Below are 25,603 nucleotides of genomic sequence, written 5' to 3'. Positions count from 1 at the left end.
GCACAGGACTTCTGCTGCTGCTGACTAAATGGCCTCCTTAATTGGATCATTTGAGTAGCCAGCACACCTGTGCAGGTAGGGCATGACATGATAGGCAGCTGCCTTGATAGCGGGTGGGTGCTGAATGTTCCTAATTGACAAAATAAGATTAATGCTTATGAAGAAATATAAAATCTCATCCCTTCCCCAATATCGCGCCACACCCCTACCCCTTAATTCCCTGGTTGAACTTGATGGACATATGTCTTTTTTTGACCGTACTAACTATGTAACTATGTAACATAACATGGGGGGGGGGGGTCTCCTGGCTGTTCACACAGGTGTGTCATTGCTGTACATTGACCATGCATTGCTTCTGTGGTATTGCAAAGGCAAAGACAAATGCTTCCAGCCATCCATTGCACTAATGGATTGGTCATCAGCTGGCTGTCTATGTCCCGCATCAATATAGACCAAAGTACAGAGGGTTAGGCTATGCTATTGTGCACCTACCTGATGCATCAGAAGGTGCGAGGCCCTTGCTAAATTCTGTGCACAGACTTTGAGATCTATGCTTTAGACTGTATCTAAACCTGCTCCAACATGGACTGACATTCTGGCCTACTTTCAGCCGATGCGACTTGTCTGTCGCTGAACAGTCGCTTTTTATGTATTCAGCACCTATGTATAATGTTGTAAAAATGCTCTAGAAGCTAAAGTCGCAGAAATGTCACACATATTTGGCCTGCAACTTTCTGTGCGACAAATTCAGACAGGAAAAATCAGTATAAATCCTTAGAAAATTATCCCCCAGTGTCTCCATCTGCTGGCGGTATTGAATAAGCATTGCTGCACTGATGGGGTATGCATTAGACGAAAAAAAAGAAGAAAAAGAAGAATAATACGCCCAGAAAAGAGGCGAAAAGGAGAAAAACGTAAAAAAACGTGAAAAAAAAGTAAGAGGAAGAGAAGGGAAAAAAAGGTGGAAATGGGTTTAAAAGTGATTTCGGCGGAGAAATATATATATATATATATATATATATATATATATATATATATATACGCGCACACACACACATATATATAAACGTATTCTCCGTTGAGATATTGCAGCCGCTGCTGTGTCCAGGCCCAGGAGCCTTAGCACTGTGCTGTGATGTCACTCAATACCACTGACATCACTAGGTGTAAACAACATCTCTCCTTTGCTGTGTATGTGACTATGGAGCTGTTTGGTGATGTCGTCTATTATGGCCTTCATAGAAGCAACAGGAGATTGTTGCATCCATCTAGAACCCTCAGAACTACAGTGCTATGATGTCACTCACTTCCACAGGCCTTGCAGAGTGTAAACAACAACAACCCAGCTTTGTTGTGTATGTAACCATAGGGATTTGTGATGTCACCTAGAACCTTCACAGCAGCGACAGCTTTATGAGGAGCATCAGCACTGCTCTGCCTGAGCAGAACCATCACCGCCATAGGTTGTCAAATAACCCGGGTTTAACCCACACAGGTAAGTCCAATGGGGTGCAGGCATGTCCTCTATGCTTACAGCTTCCCGTGGGTGTTGGTTTGATACCGTTTGGGGACAGCCAAGGAGGCATCTGCAGGCAACAAAGGTAGGTGTGTGCTTGTGTGTGTGTTTCCTATGCAGATCCTAAGCCCAGTGTCACATGCAAGTAGGAGGAGTAAGAAGGGTTCCTGGCAAATCCGGGTTATGGATTGCATTTAAAAAGGCCCCGTGGGAGTGCAATGGGCCCCTGTCTTGCTGCTTAGCAATAATGGTATGGGTTTAGGTTCTGCTGTGTGTACTGGTGGTTGACTGCCCCCCAGCCCAGAGTGTGCATGGAAAATTGTCTGGCAGCCTCCCTGACAGCAAGCAGTGATAGTGCCCATGAAGGGGACCTTGTTGGGCCCGCCCCTTTCACGGTTATCGCTTCTCGGCCTTTTGGCTAAGATCAAGTGTAGTATCTGTTCTTATCAGTTTAATATCTGATACGTCCCCTATCTGGGGACCATATATTAAATAAATTTTTGAGAACGGGGGCCGATTTCGAAGCTTGCTTCCGTCGCCCTATGCATTGACCCGATATGGCAGTATCTTCGGGTACAGTGCACCACCCCCTTACAGGGTTAAAAAGAAAGATTCCTACTTTCATTGCTACCTGCTTGCTGGCTAGCCAGCTAGCCAGCCCTGTGGGCCTTGCTGCTGCTGCTGCTGCAGCCAAAAAACAAAAGGTGGTGCTGCTGCTGCTTCTGCTTCTGCTTGTGTCTGGCCGCTGTTGGAGCGTCCAGGCACAGGACTTCTGCTGCTGCTGACTAAATGGCCTCCTTAATTGGATCATTTGAGTAGCCAGCACACCTGTGCAGGTAGGGCATGACATGATAGGCAGCTGCCTTGATAGCGGGTGGGTGCTGAATGTTCCTAATTGACAAAATAAGATTAATGCTTATGAAGAAATATAAAATCTCATCCCTTCCCCAATATCGCGCCACACCCCTACCCCTTAATTCCCTGGTTGAACTTGATGGACATATGTCTTTTTTCGACCGTACTAACTATGTAACTATGTAACATAACATGGGGGGGGGGGTCTCCTGGCTGTTCACACAGGTGTGTCATTGCTGTACATTGACCATGCATTGCTTCTGTGGTATTGCAAAGGCAAAGACAAATGCTTCCAGCCATCCATTGCACTAATGGATTGGTCATCAGCTGGCTGTCTATGTCCCGCATCAATATAGACCAAAGTACAGAGGGTTAGGCTATGCTATTGTGCACCTACCTGATGCATCAGAAGGTGCGAGGCCCTTGCTAAATTCTGTGCACAGACTTTGAGATCTATGCTTTAGACTGTATCTAAACCTGCTCCAACATGGACTGACATTCTGGCCTACTTTCAGCCGATGCGACTTGTCTGTCGCTGAACAGTCGCTTTTTATGTATTCAGCACCTATGTATAATGTTGTAAAAATGCTCTAGAAGCTAAAGTCGCAGAAATGTCACACATATTTGGCCTGCAACTTTCTGTGCGACAAATTCAGACAGGAAAAATCAGTATAAATCCTTAGAAAATTATCCCCCAGTGTCTCCATCTGCTGGCGGTATTGAATAAGCATTGCTGCACTGATGGGGTATGCATTAGACGAAAAAAAAGAAGAAAAAGAAGAATAATACGCCCAGAAAAGAGGCGAAAAGGAGAAAAACGTAAAAAAACGTGAAAAAAAAGTAAGAGGAAGAGAAGGGAAAAAAAGGTGGAAATGGGTTTAAAAGTGATTTCGGCGGAGATATATATATATATATATATATATATATATATATATATATACGCGCACACACACACATATATATAAACGTATTCTCCGTTGAGATATTGCAGCCGCTGCTGTGTCCAGGCCCAGGAGCCTTAGCACTGTGCTGTGATGTCACTCAATACCACTGACATCACTAGGTGTAAACAACATCTCTCCTTTGCTGTGTATGTGACTATGGAGCTGTTTGGTGATGTCGTCTATTATGGCCTTCATAGAAGCAACAGGAGATTGTTGCATCCATCTAGAACCCTCAGAACTACAGTGCTATGATGTCACTCACTTCCACAGGCCTTGCAGAGTGTAAACAACAACAACCCAGCTTTGTTGTGTATGTAACCATAGGGATTTGTGATGTCACCTAGAACCTTCACAGCAGCGACAGCTTTATGAGGAGCATCAGCACTGCTCTGCCTGAGCAGAACCATCACCGCCATAGGTTGTCAAATAACCCGGGTTTAACCCACACAGGTAAGTCCAATGGGGTGCAGGCATGTCCTCTATGCTTACAGCTTCCCGTGGGTGTTGGTTTGATACCGTTTGGGGACAGCCAAGGAGGCATCTGCAGGCAACAAAGGTAGGTGTGTGCTTGTGTGTGTGTTTCCTATGCAGATCCTAAGCCCAGTGTCACATGCAAGTAGGAGGAGTAAGAAGGGTTCCTGGCAAATCCGGGTTATGGATTGCATTTAAAAAGGCCCCGTGGGAGTGCAATGGGCCCCTGTCTTGCTGCTTAGCAATAATGGTATGGGTTTAGGTTCTGCTGTGTGTACTGGTGGTTGACTGCCCCCCAGCCCAGAGTGTGCATGGAAAATTGTCTGGCAGCCTCCCTGACAGCAAGCAGTGATAGTGCCCATGAAGGGGACCTTGTTGGGCCCGCCCCTTTCACGGTTATCGCTTCTCGGCCTTTTGGCTAAGATCAAGTGTAGTATCTGTTCTTATCAGTTTAATATCTGATACGTCCCCTATCTGGGGACCATATATTAAATGGATTTTTGAGAACGGGGGCCGATTTCGAAGCTTGCTTCCGTCGCCCTATGCATTGACCCGATATGGCAGTATCTTCGGGTACAGTGCACCACCCCCTTACAGGGTTAAAAAGAAAGATTCCTACTTTCATTGCTACCTGCTTGCTGGCTAGCCAGCTAGCCAGCCCTGTGGGCCTTGCTGCTGCTGCTGCTGCAGCCAAAAAACAAAAGGTGGTGCTGCTGCTGCTTCTGCTTCTGCTTGTGTCTGGCCGCTGTTGGAGCGTCCAGGCACAGGACTTCTGCTGCTGCTGACTAAATGGCCTCCTTAATTGGATCATTTGAGTAGCCAGCACACCTGTGCAGGTAGGGCATGACATGATAGGCAGCTGCCTTGATAGCGGGTGGGTGCTGAATGTTCCTAATTGACAAAATAAGATTAATGCTTATGAAGAAATATAAAATCTCATCCCTTCCCCAATATCGCGCCACACCCCTACCCCTTAATTCCCTGGTTGAACTTGATGGACATATGTCTTTTTTCGACCGTACTAACTATGTAACTATGTAACATAACATGGGGGGGGGGGGTCTCCTGGCTGTTCACACAGGTGTGTCATTGCTGTACATTGACCATGCATTGCTTCTGTGGTATTGCAAAGGCAAAGACAAATGCTTCCAGCCATCCATTGCACTAATGGATTGGTCATCAGCTGGCTGTCTATGTCCCGCATCAATATAGACCAAAGTACAGAGGGTTAGGCTATGCTATTGTGCACCTACCTGATGCATCAGAAGGTGCGAGGCCCTTGCTAAATTCTGTGCACAGACTTTGAGATCTATGCTTTAGACTGTATCTAAACCTGCTCCAACATGGACTGACATTCTGGCCTACTTTCAGCCGATGCGACTTGTCTGTCGCTGAACAGTCGCTTTTTATGTATTCAGCACCTATGTATAATGTTGTAAAAATGCTCTAGAAGCTAAAGTCGCAGAAATGTCACACATATTTGGCCTGCAACTTTCTGTGCGACAAATTCAGACAGGAAAAATCAGTATAAATCCTTAGAAAATTATCCCCCAGTGTCTCCATCTGCTGGCGGTATTGAATAAGCATTGCTGCACTGATGGGGTATGCATTAGACGAAAAAAAAGAAGAAAAAGAAGAATAATACGCCCAGAAAAGAGGCGAAAAGGAGAAAAACGTAAAAAAACGTGAAAAAAAAGTAAGAGGAAGAGAAGGGAAAAAAAGGTGGAAATGGGTTTAAAAGTGATTTCGGCGGAGAAATATATATATATATATATATATATATATATATATATATATATATATATACGCGCACACACACACATATATATAAACGTATTCTCCGTTGAGATATTGCAGCCGCTGCTGTGTCCAGGCCCAGGAGCCTTAGCACTGTGCTGTGATGTCACTCAATACCACTGACATCACTAGGTGTAAACAACATCTCTCCTTTGCTGTGTATGTGACTATGGAGCTGTTTGGTGATGTCGTCTATTATGGCCTTCATAGAAGCAACAGGAGATTGTTGCATCCATCTAGAACCCTCAGAACTACAGTGCTATGATGTCACTCACTTCCACAGGCCTTGCAGAGTGTAAACAACAACAACCCAGCTTTGTTGTGTATGTAACCATAGGGATTTGTGATGTCACCTAGAACCTTCACAGCAGCGACAGCTTTATGAGGAGCATCAGCACTGCTCTGCCTGAGCAGAACCATCACCGCCATAGGTTGTCAAATAACCCGGGTTTAACCCACACAGGTAAGTCCAATGGGGTGCAGGCATGTCCTCTATGCTTACAGCTTCCCGTGGGTGTTGGTTTGATACCGTTTGGGGACAGCCAAGGAGGCATCTGCAGGCAACAAAGGTAGGTGTGTGCTTGTGTGTGTGTTTCCTATGCAGATCCTAAGCCCAGTGTCACATGCAAGTAGGAGGAGTAAGAAGGGTTCCTGGCAAATCCGGGTTATGGATTGCATTTAAAAAGGCCCCGTGGGAGTGCAATGGGCCCCTGTCTTGCTGCTTAGCAATAATGGTATGGGTTTAGGTTCTGCTGTGTGTACTGGTGGTTGACTGCCCCCCAGCCCAGAGTGTGCATGGAAAATTGTCTGGCAGCCTCCCTGACAGCAAGCAGTGATAGTGCCCATGAAGGGGACCTTGTTGGGCCCGCCCCTTTCACGGTTATCGCTTCTCGGCCTTTTGGCTAAGATCAAGTGTAGTATCTGTTCTTATCAGTTTAATATCTGATACGTCCCCTATCTGGGGACCATATATTAAATGGATTTTTGAGAACGGGGGCCGATTTCGAAGCTTGCTTCCGTCGCCCTATGCATTGACCCGATATGGCAGTATCTTCGGGTACAGTGCACCACCCCCTTACAGGGTTAAAAAGAAAGATTCCTACTTTCATTGCTACCTGCTTGCTGGCTAGCCAGCTAGCCAGCCCTGTGGGCCTTGCTGCTGCTGCTGCTGCAGCCAAAAAACAAAAGGTGGTGCTGCTGCTGCTTCTGCTTCTGCTTGTGTCTGGCCGCTGTTGGAGCGTCCAGGCACAGGACTTCTGCTGCTGCTGACTAAATGGCCTCCTTAATTGGATCATTTGAGTAGCCAGCACACCTGTGCAGGTAGGGCATGACATGATAGGCAGCTGCCTTGATAGCGGGTGGGTGCTGAATGTTCCTAATTGACAAAATAAGATTAATGCTTATGAAGAAATATAAAATCTCATCCCTTCCCCAATATCGCGCCACACCCCTACCCCTTAATTCCCTGGTTGAACTTGATGGACATATGTCTTTTTTCGACCGTACTAACTATGTAACTATGTAACATAACATGGGGGGGGGGGGGTCTCCTGGCTGTTCACACAGGTGTGTCATTGCTGTACATTGACCATGCATTGCTTCTGTGGTATTGCAAAGGCAAAGACAAATGCTTCCAGCCATCCATTGCACTAATGGATTGGTCATCAGCTGGCTGTCTATGTCCCGCATCAATATAGACCAAAGTACAGAGGGTTAGGCTATGCTATTGTGCACCTACCTGATGCATCAGAAGGTGCGAGGCCCTTGCTAAATTCTGTGCACAGACTTTGAGATCTATGCTTTAGACTGTATCTAAACCTGCTCCAACATGGACTGACATTCTGGCCTACTTTCAGCCGATGCGACTTGTCTGTCGCTGAACAGTCGCTTTTTATGTATTCAGCACCTATGTATAATGTTGTAAAAATGCTCTAGAAGCTAAAGTCGCAGAAATGTCACACATATTTGGCCTGCAACTTTCTGTGCGACAAATTCAGACAGGAAAAATCAGTATAAATCCTTAGAAAATTATCCCCCAGTGTCTCCATCTGCTGGCGGTATTGAATAAGCATTGCTGCACTGATGGGGTATGCATTAGACGAAAAAAAAGAAGAAAAAGAAGAATAATACGCCCAGAAAAGAGGCGAAAAGGAGAAAAACGTAAAAAAAACGTGAAAAAAAAGTAAGAGTAAGAGAAGGGAAAAAAAGGTGGAAATGGGTTTAAAAGTGATTTCGGCGGAGAATATATATATATATATATATATATATATATATATATATATATATACGCGCACACACACACATATATATAAACGTATTCTCCGTTGAGATATTGCAGCCGCTGCTGTGTCCAGGCCCAGGAGCCTTAGCACTGTGCTGTGATGTCACTCAATACCACTGACATCACTAGGTGTAAACAACATCTCTCCTTTGCTGTGTATGTGACTATGGAGCTGTTTGGTGATGTCGTCTATTATGGCCTTCATAGAAGCAACAGGAGATTGTTGCATCCATCTAGAACCCTCAGAACTACAGTGCTATGATGTCACTCACTTCCACAGGCCTTGCAGAGTGTAAACAACAACAACCCAGCTTTGTTGTGTATGTAACCATAGGGATTTGTGATGTCACCTAGAACCTTCAACAGCAGCGACAGCTTTATGAGGAGCATCAGCACTGCTCTGCCTGAGCAGAACCATCACCGCCATAGGTTGTCAAATAACCCGGGTTTAACCCACACAGGTAAGTCCAATGGGGTGCAGGCATGTCCTCTATGCTTACAGCTTCCCGTGGGTGTTGGTTTGATACCGTTTGGGGACAGCCAAGGAGGCATCTGCAGGCAACAAAGGTAGGTGTGTGCTTGTGTGTGTGTTTCCTATGCAGATCCTAAGCCCAGTGTCACATGCAAGTAGGAGGAGTAAGAAGGGTTCCTGGCAAATCCGGGTTATGGATTGCATTTAAAAAGGCCCCGTGGGAGTGCAATGGGCCCCTGTCTTGCTGCTTAGCAATAATGGTATGGGTTTAGGTTCTGCTGTGTGTACTGGTGGTTGACTGCCCCCCAGCCCAGAGTGTGCATGGAAAATTGTCTGGCAGCCTCCCTGACAGCAAGCAGTGATAGTGCCCATGAAGGGGACCTTGTTGGGCCCGCCCCTTTGTTATCGCTTCTCGGCCTTTTGGCTAAGATCAAGTGTAGTATCTGTTCTTATCAGTTTAATATCTGATACGTCCCCTATCTGGGGACCATATATTAAATGGATTTTTGAGAACGGGGGCCGATTTCGAAGCTTGCTTCCGTCGCCCTATGCATTGACCCGATATGGCAGTATCTTCGGGTACAGTGCACCACCCCCTTACAGGGTTAAAAAGAAAGATTCCTACTTTCATTGCTACCTGCTTGCTGGCTAGCCAGCTAGCCAGCCCTGTGGGCCTTGCTGCTGCTGCTGCTGCAGCCAAAAAACAAAAGGTGGTGCTGCTGCTGCTTCTGCTTCTGCTTGTGTCTGGCCGCTGTTGGAGCGTCCAGGCACAGGACTTCTGCTGCTGCTGACTAAATGGCCTCCTTAATTGGATCATTTGAGTAGCCAGCACACCTGTGCAGGTAGGGCATGACATGATAGGCAGCTGCCTTGATAGCGGGTGGGTGCTGAATGTTCCTAATTGACAAAATAAGATTAATGCTTATGAAGAAATATAAAATCTCATCCCTTCCCCAATATCGCGCCACACCCCTACCCCTTAATTCCCTGGTTGAACTTGATGGACATATGTCTTTTTTCGACCGTACTAACTATGTAACTATGTAACATAACATGGGGGGGGGGGGTCTCCTGGCTGTTCACACAGGTGTGTCATTGCTGTACATTGACCATGCATTGCTTCTGTGGTATTGCAAAGGCAAAGACAAATGCTTCCAGCCATCCATTGCACTAATGGATTGGTCATCAGCTGGCTGTCTATGTCCCGCATCAATATAGACCAAAGTACAGAGGGTTAGGCTATGCTATTGTGCACCTACCTGATGCATCAGAAGGTGCGAGGCCCTTGCTAAATTCTGTGCACAGACTTTGAGATCTATGCTTTAGACTGTATCTAAACCTGCTCCAACATGGACTGACATTCTGGCCTACTTTCAGCCGATGCGACTTGTCTGTCGCTGAACAGTCGCTTTTTATGTATTCAGCACCTATGTATAATGTTGTAAAAATGCTCTAGAAGCTAAAGTCGCAGAAATGTCACACATATTTGGCCTGCAACTTTCTGTGCGACAAATTCAGACAGGAAAAATCAGTATAAATCCTTAGAAAATTATCCCCCAGTGTCTCCATCTGCTGGCGGTATTGAATAAGCATTGCTGCACTGATGGGGTATGCATTAGACGAAAAAAAAGAAGAAAAAGAAGAATAATACGCCCAGAAAAGAGGCGAAAAGGAGAAAAACGTAAAAAAACGTGAAAAAAAAGTAAGAGGAAGAGAAGGGAAAAAAAGGTGGAAATGGGTTTAAAAGTGATTTCGGCGGAGAAATATATATATATATATATATATATATATATATATATATATATATATATACGCGCACACACACACATATATATAAACGTATTCTCCGTTGAGATATTGCAGCCGCTGCTGTGTCCAGGCCCAGGAGCCTTAGCACTGTGCTGTGATGTCACTCAATACCACTGACATCACTAGGTGTAAACAACATCTCTCCTTTGCTGTGTATGTGACTATGGAGCTGTTTGGTGATGTCGTCTATTATGGCCTTCATAGAAGCAACAGGAGATTGTTGCATCCATCTAGAACCCTCAGAACTACAGTGCTATGATGTCACTCACTTCCACAGGCCTTGCAGAGTGTAAACAACAACAACCCAGCTTTGTTGTGTATGTAACCATAGGGATTTGTGATGTCACCTAGAACCTTCACAGCAGCGACAGCTTTATGAGGAGCATCAGCACTGCTCTGCCTGAGCAGAACCATCACCGCCATAGGTTGTCAAATAACCCGGGTTTAACCCACACAGGTAAGTCCAATGGGGTGCAGGCATGTCCTCTATGCTTACAGCTTCCCGTGGGTGTTGGTTTGATACCGTTTGGGGACAGCCAAGGAGGCATCTGCAGGCAACAAAGGTAGGTGTGTGCTTGTGTGTGTGTTTCCTATGCAGATCCTAAGCCCAGTGTCACATGCAAGTAGGAGGAGTAAGAAGGGTTCCTGGCAAATCCGGGTTATGGATTGCATTTAAAAAGGCCCCGTGGGAGTGCAATGGGCCCCTGTCTTGCTGCTTAGCAATAATGGTATGGGTTTAGGTTCTGCTGTGTGTACTGGTGGTTGACTGCCCCCCAGCCCAGAGTGTGCATGGAAAATTGTCTGGCAGCCTCCCTGACAGCAAGCAGTGATAGTGCCCATGAAGGGGACCTTGTTGGGCCCGCCCCTTTCACGGTTATCGCTTCTCGGCCTTTTGGCTAAGATCAAGTGTAGTATCTGTTCTTATCAGTTTAATATCTGATACGTCCCCTATCTGGGGACCATATATTAAATGGATTTTTGAGAACGGGGGCCGATTTCGAAGCTTGCTTCCGTCGCCCTATGCATTGACCCGATATGGCAGTATCTTCGGGTACAGTGCACCACCCCCTTACAGGGTTAAAAAGAAAGATTCCTACTTTCATTGCTACCTGCTTGCTGGCTAGCCAGCTAGCCAGCCCTGTGGGCCTTGCTGCTGCTGCTGCTGCAGCCAAAAAACAAAAGGTGGTGCTGCTGCTGCTTCTGCTTCTGCTTGTGTCTGGCCGCTGTTGGAGCGTCCAGGCACAGGACTTCTGCTGCTGCTGACTAAATGGCCTCCTTAATTGGATCATTTGAGTAGCCAGCACACCTGTGCAGGTAGGGCATGACATGATAGGCAGCTGCCTTGATAGCGGGTGGGTGCTGAATGTTCCTAATTGACAAAATAAGATTAATGCTTATGAAGAAATATAAAATCTCATCCCTTCCCCAATATCGCGCCACACCCCTACCCCTTAATTCCCTGGTTGAACTTGATGGACATATGTCTTTTTTCGACCGTACTAACTATGTAACTATGTAACATAACATGGGGGGGGGGGGTCTCCTGGCTGTTCACACAGGTGTGTCATTGCTGTACATTGACCATGCATTGCTTCTGTGGTATTGCAAAGGCAAAGACAAATGCTTCCAGCCATCCATTGCACTAATGGATTGGTCATCAGCTGGCTGTCTATGTCCCGCATCAATATAGACCAAAGTACAGAGGGTTAGGCTATGCTATTGTGCACCTACCTGATGCATCAGAAGGTGCGAGGCCCTTGCTAAATTCTGTGCACAGACTTTGAGATCTATGCTTTAGACTGTATCTAAACCTGCTCCAACATGGACTGACATTCTGGCCTACTTTCAGCCGATGCGACTTGTCTGTCGCTGAACAGTCGCTTTTTATGTATTCAGCACCTATGTATAATGTTGTAAAAATGCTCTAGAAGCTAAAGTCGCAGAAATGTCACACATATTTGGCCTGCAACTTTCTGTGCGACAAATTCAGACAGGAAAAATCAGTATAAATCCTTAGAAAATTATCCCCCAGTGTCTCCATCTGCTGGCGGTATTGAATAAGCATTGCTGCACTGATGGGGTATGCATTAGACGAAAAAAAAGAAGAAAAAGAAGAATAATACGCCCAGAAAAGAGGCGAAAAGGAGAAAAACGTAAAAAAACGTGAAAAAAAAGTAAGAGGAAGAGAAGGGAAAAAAAGGTGGAAATGGGTTTAAAAGTGATTTCGGCGGAGAAATATATATATATATATATATATATATATATATATATACGCGCACACACACACATATATATAAACGTATTCTCCGTTGAGATATTGCAGCCGCTGCTGTGTCCAGGCCCAGGAGCCTTAGCACTGTGCTGTGATGTCACTCAATACCACTGACATCACTAGGTGTAAACAACATCTCTCCTTTGCTGTGTATGTGACTATGGAGCTGTTTGGTGATGTCGTCTATTATGGCCTTCATAGAAGCAACAGGAGATTGTTGCATCCATCTAGAACCCTCAGAACTACAGTGCTATGATGTCACTCACTTCCACAGGCCTTGCAGAGTGTAAACAACAACAACCCAGCTTTGTTGTGTATGTAACCATAGGGATTTGTGATGTCACCTAGAACCTTCACAGCAGCGACAGCTTTATGAGGAGCATCAGCACTGCTCTGCCTGAGCAGAACCATCACCGCCATAGGTTGTCAAATAACCCGGGTTTAACCCACACAGGTAAGTCCAATGGGGTGCAGGCATGTCCTCTATGCTTACAGCTTCCCGTGGGTGTTGGTTTGATACCGTTTGGGGACAGCCAAGGAGGCATCTGCAGGCAACAAAGGTAGGTGTGTGCTTGTGTGTGTGTTTCCTATGCAGATCCTAAGCCCAGTGTCACATGCAAGTAGGAGGAGTAAGAAGGGTTCCTGGCAAATCCGGGTTATGGATTGCATTTAAAAAGGCCCCGTGGGAGTGCAATGGGCCCCTGTCTTGCTGCTTAGCAATAATGGTATGGGTTTAGGTTCTGCTGTGTGTACTGGTGGTTGACTGCCCCCCAGCCCAGAGTGTGCATGGAAAATTGTCTGGCAGCCTCCCTGACAGCAAGCAGTGATAGTGCCCATGAAGGGGACCTTGTTGGGCCCGCCCCTTTCACGGTTATCGCTTCTCGGCCTTTTGGCTAAGATCAAGTGTAGTATCTGTTCTTATCAGTTTAATATCTGATACGTCCCCTATCTGGGGACCATATATTAAATGGATTTTTGAGAACGGGGGCCGATTTCGAAGCTTGCTTCCGTCGCCCTATGCATTGACCCGATATGGCAGTATCTTCGGGTACAGTGCACCACCCCCTTACAGGGTTAAAAAGAAAGATTCCTACTTTCATTGCTACCTGCTTGCTGGCTAGCCAGCTAGCCAGCCCTGTGGGCCTTGCTGCTGCTGCTGCTGCAGCCAAAAAACAAAAGGTGGTGCTGCTGCTGCTTCTGCTTCTGCTTGTGTCTGGCCGCTGTTGGAGCGTCCAGGCACAGGACTTCTGCTGCTGCTGACTAAATGGCCTCCTTAATTGGATCATTTGAGTAGCCAGCACACCTGTGCAGGTAGGGCATGACATGATAGGCAGCTGCCTTGATAGCGGGTGGGTGCTGAATGTTCCTAATTGACAAAATAAGATTAATGCTTATGAAGAAATATAAAATCTCATCCCTTCCCCAATATCGCGCCACACCCCTACCCCTTAATTCCCTGGTTGAACTTGATGGACATATGTCTTTTTTCGACCGTACTAACTATGTAACTATGTAACATAACATGGGGGGGGGGGGTCTCCTGGCTGTTCACACAGGTGTGTCATTGCTGTACATTGACCATGCATTGCTTCTGTGGTATTGCAAAGGCAAAGACAAATGCTTCCAGCCATCCATTGCACTAATGGATTGGTCATCAGCTGGCTGTCTATGTCCCGCATCAATATAGACCAAAGTACAGAGGGTTAGGCTATGCTATTGTGCACCTACCTGATGCATCAGAAGGTGCGAGGCCCTTGCTAAATTCTGTGCACAGACTTTGAGATCTATGCTTTAGACTGTATCTAAACCTGCTCCAACATGGACTGACATTCTGGCCTACTTTCAGCCGATGCGACTTGTCTGTCGCTGAACAGTCGCTTTTTATGTATTCAGCACCTATGTATAATGTTGTAAAAATGCTCTAGAAGCTAAAGTCGCAGAAATGTCACACATATTTGGCCTGCAACTTTCTGTGCGACAAATTCAGACAGGAAAAATCAGTATAAATCCTTAGAAAATTATCCCCCAGTGTCTCCATCTGCTGGCGGTATTGAATAAGCATTGCTGCACTGATGGGGTATGCATTAGACGAAAAAAAAGAAGAAAAAGAAGAATAATACGCCCAGAAAAGAGGCGAAAAGGAGAAAAACGTAAAAAAAACGTGAAAAAAAAGTAAGAGGAAGAGAAGGGAAAAAAAGGTGGAAATGGGTTTAAAAGTGATTTCGGCGGAGAAATATATATATATATATATATATATATATATATATATATATACGCGCACACACACACATATATATAAACGTATTCTCCGTTGAGATATTGCAGCCGCTGCTGTGTCCAGGCCCAGGAGCCTTAGCACTGTGCTGTGATGTCACTCAATACCACTGACATCACTAGGTGTAAACAACATCTCTCCTTTGCTGTGTATGTGACTATGGAGCTGTTTGGTGATGTCGTCTATTATGGCCTTCATAGAAGCAACAGGAGATTGTTGCATCCATCTAGAACCCTCAGAACTACAGTGCTATGATGTCACTCACTTCCACAGGCCTTGCAGAGTGTAAACAACAACAACCCAGCTTTGTTGTGTATGTAACCATAGGGATTTGTGATGTCACCTAGAACCTTCACAGCAGCGACAGCTTTATGAGGAGCATCAGCACTGCTCTGCCTGAGCAGAACCATCACCGCCATAGGTTGTCAAATAACCCGGGTTTAACCCACACAGGTAAGTCCAATGGGGTGCAGGCATGTCCTCTATGCTTACAGCTTCCCGTGGGTGTTGGTTTGATACCGTTTGGGGACAGCCAAGGAGGCATCTGCAGGCAACAAAGGTAGGTGTGTGCTTGTGTGTGTGTTTCCTATGCAGATCCTAAGCCCAGTGTCACATGCAAGTAGGAGGAGTAAGAAGGGTTCCTGGCAAATCCGGGTTATGGATTGCATTTAAAAAGGCCCCGTGGGAGTGCAATGGGCCCCTGTCTTGCTGCTTAGCAATAATGGTATGGGTTTAGGTTCTGCTGTGTGTACTGGTGGTTGACTGCCCCCCAGCCCAGAGTGTGCATGGAAAATTGTCTGGCAGCCTCCCTGACAGCAAGCAGTGATAGTGCCCATGAAGGGGACCTTGTTGGGCCCGCCCCTTTCACGGTTATCGCTTCTCGGCCTTTTGGCTAAGATCAAGTGTAGTATCTGTTCTTATCAGTTTAATATCTGATACGTCCCCTATCTGGGGACCATATATTAAATGGATTTTTGAGAACGGGGGCCGATTTCGAAGCTTGCTTCCGTCGCCCTATGCATTGACCCGATATGGCAGTATCTTCGGGTACAGTGCACCACCCCCTTACAGGGTTAAAAAGAAAGATTCCTACTTTCATTGCTACCTGCTTGCTGGCTAGCCAGCTAGCCAGCCCTGTGGGCCTTGCTGCTGCTGCTGCTGCTGCTGCAGCCAAAAAACAAAAGGTGGTGCTGCTGCTGCTTCTGCTTCTGCTTGTGTCTGGCCGCTGTTGGAGCGTCCAGGCACAGGACTTCTGCTGCTGCTGACTAAATGGCCTCCTTAATTGGATCATTTGAGTAGCCAGCACACCTGTGCAGGTAGGGCATGACATGATAGGCAGCTGCCTTGATAGCGGGTGGGTGCTGAATGTTCCTAATTGACAAAATAAGATTAATGCTTATGAAGAAATATAAAATCTCATCCCTTCCCCAATATCGCGCCACACCCCTACCCCTTAATTCCCTGGTTGAACTTGATGGACATATGTCTTTTTTCGACCGTACTAACTATGTAACTATGTAACATAACATGGGGGGGGGGGGGTCTCCTGGCTGTTCACACAGGTGTGTCATTGCTGTACATTGACCATGCATTGCTTCTGTGGTATTGCAAAGGCAAAGACAAATGCTTCCAGCCATCCATTGCACTAATGGATTGGTCATCAGCTGGCTGTCTATGTCCCGCATCAATATAGACCAAAGTACAGAGGGTTAGGCTATGCTATTGTGCACCTACCTGATGCATCAGAAGGTGCGAGGCCCTTGCTAAATTCTGTGCACAGACTTTGAGATCTATGCTTTAGACTGTATCTAAACCTGCTCCAACATGGACTGACATTCTGGCCTACTTTCAGCCGATGCGACTTGTCTGTCGCTGAACAGTCGCTTTTTATGTATTCAGCACCTATGTATAATGTTGTAAAAATGCTCTAGAAGCTAAAGTCGCAGAAATGTCACACATATTTGGCCTGCAACTTTCTGTGCGACAAATTCAGACAGGAAAAATCAGTATAAATCCTTAGAAAATTATCCCCCAGTGTCTCCATCTGCTGGCGGTATTGAATAAGCATTGCTGCACTGATGGGGTATGCATTAGACGAAAAAAAAGAAGAAAAAGAAGAATAATACGCCCAGAAAAGAGGCGAAAAGGAGAAAAACGTAAAAAAACGTGAAAAAAAAGTAAGAGGAAGAGAAGGGAAAAAAAGGTGGAAATGGGTTTAAAAGTGATTTCGACGGAGAAATATATATATATATATATATATATATATATATATATATATATATACGCGCACACACACACATATATATAAACGTATTCTCCGTTGAGATATTGCAGCCGCTGCTGTGTCCAGGCCCAGGAGCCTTAGCACTGTGCTGTGATGTCACTCAATACCACTGACATCACTAGGTGTAAACAACATCTCTCCTTTGCTGTGTATGTGACTATGGAGCTGTTTGGTGATGTCGTCTATTATGGCCTTCATAGAAGCAACAGGAGATTGTTGCATCCATCTAGAACCCTCAGAACTACAGTGCTATGATGTCACTCACTTCCACAGGCCTTGCAGAGTGTAAACAACAACAACCCAGCTTTGTTGTGTATGTAACCATAGGGATTTGTGATGTCACCTAGAACCTTCACAGCAGCGACAGCTTTATGAGGAGCATCAGCACTGCTCTGCCTGAGCAGAACCATCACCGCCATAGGTTGTCAAATAACCCGGGTTTAACCCACACAGGTAAGTCCAATGGGGTGCAGGCATGTCCTCTATGCTTACAGCTTCCCGTGGGTGTTGGTTTGATACCGTTTGGGGACAGCCAAGGAGGCATCTGCAGGCAACAAAGGTAGGTGTGTGCTTGTGTGTGTGTTTCCTATGCAGATCCTAAGCCCAGTGTCACATGCAAGTAGGAGGAGTAAGAAGGGTTCCTGGCAAATCCGGGTTATGGATTGCATTTAAAAAGGCCCCGTGGGAGTGCAATGGGCCCCTGTCTTGCTGCTTAGCAATAATGGTATGGGTTTAGGTTCTGCTGTGTGTACTGGTGGTTGACTGCCCCCCAGCCCAGAGTGTGCATGGAAAATTGTCTGGCAGCCTCCCTGACAGCAAGCAGTGATAGTGCCCATGAAGGGGACCTTGTTGGGCCCGCCCCTTTCACGGTTATCGCTTCTCGGCCTTTTGGCTAAGATCAAGTGTAGTATCTGTTCTTATCAGTTTAATATCTGATACGTCCCCTATCTGGGGACCATATATTAAATGGATTTTTGAGAACGGGGGCCGATTTCGAAGCTTGCTTCCGTCGCCCTATGCATTGACCCGATATGGCAGTATCTTCGGGTACAGTGCACCACCCCCTTACAGGGTTAAAAAGAAAGATTCCTACTTTCATTGCTACCTGCTTGCTGGCTAGCCAGCTAGCCAGCCCTGTGGGCCTTGCTGCTGCTGCTGCTGCAGCCAAAAAACAAAAGGTGGTGCTGCTGCTGCTTCTGCTTCTGCTTGTGTCTGGCCGCTGTTGGAGCGTCCAGGCACAGGACTTCTGCTGCTGCTGACTAAATGTCCTCCTTAATTGGATCATTTGAGTAGCCAGCACACCTGTGCAGGTAGGGCATGACATGATAGGCAGCTGCCTTGATAGCGGGTGGGTGCTGAATGTTCCTAATTGACAAAATAAGATTAATGCTTATGAAGAAATATAAAATCTCATCCCTTCCCCAATATCGCGCCACACCCCTACCCCTTAATTCCCTGGTTGAACTTGATGGACATATGTCTTTTTTCGACCGTACTAACTATGTAACTATGTAACATAACATGGGGGGGGGGGGTCTCCTGGCTGTTCACACAGGTGTGTCATTGCTGTACATTGACCATGCATTGCTTCTGTGGTATTGCAAAGGCAAAGACAAATGCTTCCAGCCATCCATTGCACTAATGGATTGGTCATCAGCTGGCTGTCTATGTCCCGCATCAATATAGACCAAAGTACAGAGGGTTAGGCTATGCTATTGTGCACCTACCTGATGCATCAGAAGGTGCGAGGCCCTTGCTAAATTCTGTGCACAGACTTTGAGATCTATGCTTTAGACTGTATCTAAACCTGCTCCAACATGGACTGACATTCTGGCCTACTTTCAGCCGATGCGACTTGTCTGTCGCTGAACAGTCGCTTTTTATGTATTCAGCACCTATGTATAATGTTGTAAAAATGCTCTAGAAGCTAAAGTCGCAGAAATGTCACACATATTTGGCCTGCAACTTTCTGTGCGACAAATTCAGACAGGAAAAATCAGTATAAATCCTTAGAAAATTATCCCCCAGTGTCTCCATCTGCTGGCGGTATTGAATAAGCATTGCTGCACTGATGGGGTATGCATTAGACGAAAAAAAAGAAGAAAAAGAAGAATAATACGCCCAGAAAAGAGGCGAAAAGGAGAAAAACGTAAAAAAACGTGAAAAAAAAGTAAGAGGAAGAGAAGGGAAAAAAAGGTGGAAATGGGTTTAAAAGTGATTTCGGCGGAGAAATATATATATATATATATATATATATATATATATATATATATATATACGCGCACACACACACATATATATAAACGTATTCTCCGTTGAGATATTGCAGCCGCTGCTGTGTCCAGGCCCAGGAGCCTTAGCACTGTGCTGTGATGTCACTCAATACCACTGACATCACTAGGTGTAAACAACATCTCTCCTTTGCTGTGTATGTGACTATGGAGCTGTTTGGTGATGTCGTCTATTATGGCCTTCATAGAAGCAACAGGAGATTGTTGCATCCATCTAGAACCCTCAGAACTACAGTGCTATGATGTCACTCACTTCCACAGGCCTTGCAGAGTGTAAACAACAACAACCCAGCTTTGTTGTGTATGTAACCATAGGGATTTGTGATGTCACCTAGAACCTTCACAGCAGCGACAGCTTTATGAGGAGCATCAGCACTGCTCTGCCTGAGCAGAACCATCACCGCCATAGGTTGTCAAATAACCCGGGTTTAACCCACACAGGTAAGTCCAATGGGGTGCAGGCATGTCCTCTATGCTTACAGCTTCCCGTGGGTGTTGGTTTGATACCGTTTGGGGACAGCCAAGGAGGCATCTGCAGGCAACAAAGGTAGGTGTGTGCTTGTGTGTGTGTTTCCTATGCAGATCCTAAGCCCAGTGTCACATGCAAGTAGGAGGAGTAAGAAGGGTTCCTGGCAAATCCGGGTTATGGATTGCATTTAAAAAGGCCCCGTGGGAGTGCAATGGGCCCCTGTCTTGCTGCTTAGCAATAATGGTATGGGTTTAGGTTCTGCTGTGTGTACTGGTGGTTGACTGCCCCCCAGCCCAGAGTGTGCATGGAAAATTGTCTGGCAGCCTCCCTGACAGCAAGCAGTGATAGTGCCCATGAAGGGGACCTTGTTGGGCCCGCCCCTTTCACGGTTATCGCTTCTCGGCCTTTTGGCTAAGATCAAGTGTAGTATCTGTTCTTATCAGTTTAATATCTGATACGTCCCCTATCTGGGGACCATATATTAAATGGATTTTTGAGAACGGGGGCCGATTTCGAAGCTTGCTTCCGTCGCCCTATGCATTGACCCGATATGGCAGTATCTTCGGGTACAGTGCACCACCCCCTTACAGGGTTAAAAAGAAAGATTCCTACTTTCATTGCTACCTGCTTGCTGGCTAGCCAGCTAGCCAGCCCTGTGGGCCTTGCTGCTGCTGCTGCTGCAGCCAAAAAACAAAAGGTGGTGCTGCTGCTGCTTCTGCTTCTGCTTGTGTCTGGCCGCTGTTGGAGCGTCCAGGCACAGGACTTCTGCTGCTGCTGACTAAATGGCCTCCTTAATTGGATCATTTGAGTAGCCAGCACACCTGTGCAGGTAGGGCATGACATGATAGGCAGCTGCCTTGATAGCGGGTGGGTGCTGAATGTTCCTAATTGACAAAATAAGATTAATGCTTATGAAGAAATATAAAATCTCATCCCTTCCCCAATATCGCGCCACACCCCTACCCCTTAATTCCCTGGTTGAACTTGATGGACATATGTCTTTTTTCGACCGTACTAACTATGTAACTATGTAACATAACATGGGGGGGGGGGGTCTCCTGGCTGTTCACACAGGTGTGTCATTGCTGTACATTGACCATGCATTGCTTCTGTGGTATTGCAAAGGCAAAGACAAATGCTTCCAGCCATCCATTGCACTAATGGATTGGTCATCAGCTGGCTGTCTATGTCCCGCATCAATATAGACCAAAGTACAGAGGGTTAGGCTATGCTATTGTGCACCTACCTGATGCATCAGAAGGTGCGAGGCCCTTGCTAAATTCTGTGCACAGACTTTGAGATCTATGCTTTAGACTGTATCTAAACCTGCTCCAACATGGACTGACATTCTGGCCTACTTTCAGCCGATGCGACTTGTCTGTCGCTGAACAGTCGCTTTTTATGTATTCAGCACCTATGTATAATGTTGTAAAAATGCTCTAGAAGCTTAAGTCGCAGAAATGTCACACATATTTGGCCTGCAACTTTCTGTGCGACAAATTCAGACAGGAAAAATCAGTATAAATCCTTAGAAAATTATCCCCCAGTGTCTCCATCTGCTGGCGGTATTGAATAAGCATTGCTGCACTGATGGGGTATGCATTAGACGAAAAAAAAGAAGAAAAAGAAGAATAATACGCCCAGAAAAGAGGCGAAAAGGAGAAAAACGTAAAAAAACGTGAAAAAAAAGTAAGAGGAAGAGAAGGGAAAAAAAGGTGGAAATGGGTTTAAAAGTGATTTCGGCGGAGAAATATATATATATATATATATATATATATATATATATATATATATATACGCGCACACACACACATATATATAAACGTATTCTCCGTTGAGATATTGCAGCCGCTGCTGTGTCCAGGCCCAGGAGCCTTAGCACTGTGCTGTGATGTCACTCAATACCACTGACATCACTAGGTGTAAACAACATCTCTCCTTTGCTGTGTATGTGACTATGGAGCTGTTTGGTGATGTCGTCTATTATGGCCTTCATAGAAGCAACAGGAGATTGTTGCATCCATCTAGAACCCTCAGAACTACAGTGCTATGATGTCACTCACTTCCACAGGCCTTGCAGAGTGTAAACAACAACAACCCAGCTTTGTTGTGTATGTAACCATAGGGATTTGTGATGTCACCTAGAACCTTCACAGCAGCGACAGCTTTATGAGGAGCATCAGCACTGCTCTGCCTGAGCAGAACCATCACCGCCATAGGTTGTCAAATAACCCGGGTTTAACCCACACAGGTAAGTCCAATGGGGTGCAGGCATGTCCTCTATGCTTACAGCTTCCCGTGGGTGTTGGTTTGATACCGTTTGGGGACAGCCAAGGAGGCATCTGCAGGCAACAAAGGTAGGTGTGTGCTTGTGTGTGTGTTTCCTATGCAGATCCTAAGCCCAGTGTCACATGCAAGTAGGAGGAGTAAGAAGGGTTCCTGGCAAATCCGGGTTATGGATTGCATTTAAAAAGGCCCCGTGGGAGTGCAATGGGCCCCTGTCTTGCTGCTTAGCAATAATGGTATGGGTTTAGGTTCTGCTGTGTGTACTGGTGGTTGACTGCCCCCCAGCCCAGAGTGTGCATGGAAAATTGTCTGGCAGCCTCCCTGACAGCAAGCAGTGATAGTGCCCATGAAGGGGACCTTGTTGGGCCCGCCCCTTTCACGGTTATCGCTTCTCGGCCTTTTGGCTAAGATCAAGTGTAGTATCTGTTCTTATCAGTTTAATATCTGATACGTCCCCTATCTGGGGACCATATATTAAATGGATTTTTGAGAACGGGGGCCGATTTCGAAGCTTGCTTCCGTCGCCCTATGCATTGACCCGATATGGCAGTATCTTCGGGTACAGTGCACCACCCCCTTACAGGGTTAAAAAGAAAGATTCCTACTTTCATTGCTACCTGCTTGCTGGCTAGCCGGCTAGCCAGCCCTGTGGGCCTTGCTGCTGCTGCTGCTGCAGCCAAAAAACAAAAGGTGGTGCTGCTGCTGCTGCTGCTTCTGCTTGTGTCTGGCCGCTGTTGGAGCGTCCAGGCACAGGACTTCTGCTGCTGCTGACTAAATGGCCTCCTTAATTGGATCATTTGAGTAGCCAGCACACCTGTGCAGGTAGGGCATGACATGATAGGCAGCTGCCTTGATAGCGGGTGGGTGCTGAATGTTCCTAATTGACAAAATAAGATTAATGCTTATGAAGAAATATAAAATCTCATCCCTTCCCCAATATCGCGCCACACCCCTACCCCTTAATTCCCTGGTTGAACTTGATGGACATATGTCTTTTTTCGACCGTACTAACTATGTAACTATGTAACATAACATGGGGGGGGGGGGTCTCCTGGCTGTTCACACAGGTGTGTCATTGCTGTACATTGACCATGCATTGCTTCTGTGGTATTGCAAAGGCAAAGACAAATGCTTCCAGCCATCCATTGCACTAATGGATTGGTCATCAGCTGGCTGTCTATGTCCCGCATCAATATAGACCAAAGTACAGAGGGTTAGGCTATGCTATTGTGCACCTACCTGATGCATCAGAAGGTGCGAGGCCCTTGCTAAATTCTGTGCACAGACTTTGAGATCTATGCTTTAGACTGTATCTAAACCTGCTCCAACATGGACTGACATTCTGGCCTACTTTCAGCCGATGCGACTTGTCTGTCGCTGAACAGTCGCTTTTTATGTATTCAGCACCTATGTATAATGTTGTAAAAATGCTCTAGAAGCTAAAGTCGCAGAAATGTCACACATATTTGGCCTGCAACTTTCTGTGCGACAAATTCAGACAGGAAAAATCAGTATAAATCCTTAGAAAATTATCCCCCAGTGTCTCCATCTGCTGGCGGTATTGAATAAGCATTGCTGCACTGATGGGGTATGCATTAGACGAAAAAAAAGAAGAAAAAGAAGAATAATACGCCCAGAAAAGAGGCGAAAAGGAGAAAAACGTAAAAAAACGTGAAAAAAAAGTAAGAGGAAGAGAAGGGAAAAAAAGGTGGAAATGGGTTTAAAAGTGATTTCGGCGGAGAAATATATATATATATATATATATATATATATATATATATACACGCGCACACACACACATATATATAAACGTATTCTCCGTTGAGATATTGCAGCCGCTGCTGTGTCCAGGCCCAGGAGCCTTAGCACTGTGCTGTGATGTCACTCAATACCACTGACATCACTAGGTGTAAACAACATCTCTCCTTTGCTGTGTATGTGACTATGGAGCTGTTTGGTGATGTCGTCTATTATGGCCTTCATAGAAGCAACAGGAGATTGTTGCATCCATCTAGAACCCTCAGAACTACAGTGCTATGATGTCACTCACTTCCACAGGCCTTGCAGAGTGTAAACAACAACAACCCAGCTTTGTTGTGTATGTAACCATAGGGATTTGTGATGTCACCTAGAACCTTCACAGCAGCGACAGCTTTATGAGGAGCATCAGCACTGCTCTGCCTGAGCAGAACCATCACCGCCATAGGTTGTCAAATAACCCGGGTTTAACCCACACAGGTAAGTCCAATGGGGTGCAGGCATGTCCTCTATGCTTACAGCTTCCCGTGGGTGTTGGTTTGATACCGTTTGGGGACAGCCAAGGAGGCATCTGCAGGCAACAAAGGTAGGTGTGTGCTTGTGTGTGTGTTTCCTATGCAGATCCTAAGCCCAGTGTCACATGCAAGTAGGAGGAGTAAGAAGGGTTCCTGGCAAATCCGGGTTATGGATTGCATTTAAAAAGGCCCCGTGGGAGTGCAATGGGCCCCTGTCTTGCTGCTTAGCAATAATGGTATGGGTTTAGGTTCTGCTGTGTGTACTGGTGGTTGACTGCCCCCCAGCCCAGAGTGTGCATGGAAAATTGTCTGGCAGCCTCCCTGACAGCAAGCAGTGATAGTGCCCATGAAGGGGACCTTGTTGGGCCCGCCCCTTTCACGGTTATCGCTTCTCGGCCTTTTGGCTAAGATCAAGTGTAGTATCTGTTCTTATCAGTTTAATATCTGATACGTCCCCTATCTGGGGACCATATATTAAATGGATTTTTGAGAACGGGGGCCGATTTCGAAGCTTGCTTCCGTCGCCCTATGCATTGACCCGATATGGCAGTATCTTCGGGTACAGTGCACCACCCCCTTACAGGGTTAAAAAGAAAGATTCCTACTTTCATTGCTACCTGCTTGCTGGCTAGCCAGCTAGCCAGCCCTGTGGGCCTTGCTGCTGCTGCTGCTGCAGCCAAAAAACAAAAGGTGGTGCTGCTGCTGCTTCTGCTTCTGCTTGTGTCTGGCCGCTGTTGGAGCGTCCAGGCACAGGACTTCTGCTGCTGCTGACTAAATGGCCTCCTTAATTGGATCATTTGAGTAGCCAGCACACCTGTGCAGGTAGGGCATGACATGATAGGCAGCTGCCTTGATAGCGGGTGGGTGCTGAATGTTCCTAATTGACAAAATAAGATTAATGCTTATGAAGAAATATAAAATCTCATCCCTTCCCCAATATCGCGCCACACCCCTACCCCTTAATTCCCTGGTTGAACTTGATGGACATATGTCTTTTTTCGACCGTACTAACTATGTAACTATGTAACATAACATGGGGGGGGGGGTCTCCTGGCTGTTCACACAGGTGTGTCATTGCTGTACATTGACCATGCATTGCTTCTGTGGTATTGCAAAGGCAAAGACAAATGCTTCCAGCCATCCATTGCACTAATGGATTGGTCATCAGCTGGCTGTCTATGTCCCGCATCAATATAGACCAAAGTACAGAGGGTTAGGCTATGCTATTGTGCACCTACCTGATGCATCAGAAGGTGCGAGGCCCTTGCTAAATTCTGTGCACAGACTTTGAGATCTATGCTTTAGACT

At 46.1% G+C, this 25,603-nt stretch overlaps 11 non-coding genes across 11 annotated transcripts; all 11 read left to right on the top strand.

Moving 5' to 3' along the window:
- Positions 1 to 1,914: 1,914 nt before the first annotated feature.
- LOC130335233 (U2 spliceosomal RNA) lies at positions 1,915 to 2,105 on the top strand. The gene has a single exon (XR_008876898.1). It is a non-coding gene; the product is annotated as a U2 spliceosomal RNA (small nuclear RNA).
- A 2,079-nt stretch (positions 2,106 to 4,184) lies between these two features.
- On the top strand, positions 4,185 to 4,375 carry LOC130335344 (U2 spliceosomal RNA). The gene has a single exon (XR_008876992.1). It is a non-coding gene; the product is annotated as a U2 spliceosomal RNA (small nuclear RNA).
- Positions 4,376 to 6,465: 2,090 nt separating this feature from the next.
- On the top strand, positions 6,466 to 6,656 carry LOC130335342 (U2 spliceosomal RNA). The gene has a single exon (XR_008876990.1). It is a non-coding gene; the product is annotated as a U2 spliceosomal RNA (small nuclear RNA).
- A 2,084-nt stretch (positions 6,657 to 8,740) lies between these two features.
- LOC130335341 (U2 spliceosomal RNA) lies at positions 8,741 to 8,931 on the top strand. The gene has a single exon (XR_008876989.1). It is a non-coding gene; the product is annotated as a U2 spliceosomal RNA (small nuclear RNA).
- A 2,090-nt stretch (positions 8,932 to 11,021) lies between these two features.
- LOC130335340 (U2 spliceosomal RNA) lies at positions 11,022 to 11,212 on the top strand. Its single transcript, XR_008876988.1, has one exon. It is a non-coding gene; the product is annotated as a U2 spliceosomal RNA (small nuclear RNA).
- A 2,078-nt stretch (positions 11,213 to 13,290) lies between these two features.
- LOC130335339 (U2 spliceosomal RNA) lies at positions 13,291 to 13,481 on the top strand. Its single transcript, XR_008876987.1, has one exon. It is a non-coding gene; the product is annotated as a U2 spliceosomal RNA (small nuclear RNA).
- A 2,083-nt stretch (positions 13,482 to 15,564) lies between these two features.
- On the top strand, positions 15,565 to 15,755 carry LOC130335338 (U2 spliceosomal RNA). Its single transcript, XR_008876986.1, has one exon. It is a non-coding gene; the product is annotated as a U2 spliceosomal RNA (small nuclear RNA).
- Positions 15,756 to 17,848: 2,093 nt separating this feature from the next.
- LOC130335337 (U2 spliceosomal RNA) lies at positions 17,849 to 18,039 on the top strand. The gene has a single exon (XR_008876985.1). It is a non-coding gene; the product is annotated as a U2 spliceosomal RNA (small nuclear RNA).
- A 2,088-nt stretch (positions 18,040 to 20,127) lies between these two features.
- Positions 20,128 to 20,318, top strand: LOC130335336 (U2 spliceosomal RNA). The gene has a single exon (XR_008876984.1). It is a non-coding gene; the product is annotated as a U2 spliceosomal RNA (small nuclear RNA).
- Positions 20,319 to 22,406: 2,088 nt separating this feature from the next.
- On the top strand, positions 22,407 to 22,597 carry LOC130335335 (U2 spliceosomal RNA). The gene has a single exon (XR_008876983.1). It is a non-coding gene; the product is annotated as a U2 spliceosomal RNA (small nuclear RNA).
- A 2,082-nt stretch (positions 22,598 to 24,679) lies between these two features.
- Positions 24,680 to 24,870, top strand: LOC130335333 (U2 spliceosomal RNA). The gene has a single exon (XR_008876982.1). It is a non-coding gene; the product is annotated as a U2 spliceosomal RNA (small nuclear RNA).
- Positions 24,871 to 25,603: the final 733 nt, after the last annotated feature.

Source organism: Hyla sarda, unplaced genomic scaffold, assembly GCF_029499605.1.
Source record: "Hyla sarda isolate aHylSar1 unplaced genomic scaffold, aHylSar1.hap1 scaffold_449, whole genome shotgun sequence".
Classification (NCBI taxonomy): Eukaryota; Metazoa; Chordata; class Amphibia; order Anura; family Hylidae; genus Hyla; species Hyla sarda.
This window is presented reverse-complemented; position numbering and strand designations above follow the sequence as displayed.